Below are 1,483 nucleotides of genomic sequence, written 5' to 3' on the forward strand. Positions count from 1 at the left end.
CCTCTAAGAGCTAGTCAGAAGCTAATGCTAACTCCTCTAAGAGCTAGTCAGAAGCTAATGCTAACTCCTCTAAGAGCTAGTCAGAAGCTAATGCTCGTTGGAACTGAAACATTTCAATTAGAAAGTCGTAAGTCTGACATTACTTTGTTCAATTGCTTTTGAATTCGGAAACAATTCTTTAACCAATKAGATTTTAGCTAGCTAGATGASCTAGCTAACATTTATAATGATAAAGTTGACTAGCTTTCTTAATGTTGATAATATTGTCAAACTAGCGGCATTATCCACATTGATACAGTGAGTTAGACGATGTCAAAATGTTTATTTGTTTTTTTAATCTTTTCATTGAAAAGTCGAGAAAGGTCAGTGACGAAACATCACAACTCGTAAACTCGGGGTATCAAAATTACCTCAGACTTTTTCCACTTGGAAGTCCGACTTGGCAGGGTCGTTCAACTATTTAGTTCCCAGTCGGGAACCTCGTATTTCCCAGTTCTGAGGAGCATTTTGAAGGCAGCATGGCACAGTAGTAGGGTCGACATTGGCAGCAGTCCAGAAGGGTATACTACAAAGCATATTTATTGAGTTATCCAGCTTACTGGCCTAAATGTTCTGAAATAACTTCTTACTTTAAAGATAAGCTTGAAATGGGCATTATGGTCTAATTGACTCAAGAACCAAAAACAAAGATCTAAGTTTAGCTTTCTTAATGAAGCAGAAAAATGATGGTTTTCTTGTAATCAACTTCAGCTRGCTAATTCCTTGATCCTGCTAATTCATTGATCCTGYTAATTCATTGATCCTGCTTTGCAGTCAGTAACAGCAGGTGTTTTGTCAAACATTTTCCTTTCAAACATAACTCCAAAGAAAATTCAAGTAAAACAGGAAGTCATATTATTACTATTATGATGTCATATCCTGTCCCATGCGAGGGTCAGGGAGTGAGTAACACTGGATGTCATGTAAACAGAAATAAAAACAATAAAAACAAAAAAAATATTTGTTTAGTTCATTTTTTCCCCCATAGTCAACAAAATYAAGATTTGAACAAATATGTTGGTAGACGTGAATAAAAATGTTATTTTAGAAAAGACAATACGCTATAATTGTGCCTGGACAGTTGCTCTGAGTGCTATCAGCAGYCGATATAGAGCAGAAGAGTATAAGCGCGGTAAAGCTAGCAGGGTTGTACACCATAGAGATGGAAAGAGATCTCATCTTTGTAATTATATCCAAGTCGTGTCCTCTATCTATCTCTATGTAGTATATTACACAGCAGTCTGTAGCCCCTGAAGACAAGGTTTAGGATCACACACCCTATGGGTCCAGGGTGAAAAAACAGTGCACTAAAAAAGGGTACACGGTACGGTAGCATCTGAGATGCAGACAAGGTTTTCGAAGTTACACACAGCCCTTGAGTGTTACAAAACAAACAAACACAGTTTCTAAGTCAGAGAAGCAAAAATATGACCCATCATTCCTG

This window comes from Salvelinus sp. IW2-2015, unplaced genomic scaffold (genome assembly GCF_002910315.2).
Source record: "Salvelinus sp. IW2-2015 unplaced genomic scaffold, ASM291031v2 Un_scaffold3721, whole genome shotgun sequence".
Taxonomy (NCBI): domain Eukaryota; kingdom Metazoa; phylum Chordata; class Actinopteri; order Salmoniformes; family Salmonidae; genus Salvelinus; species Salvelinus sp. IW2-2015.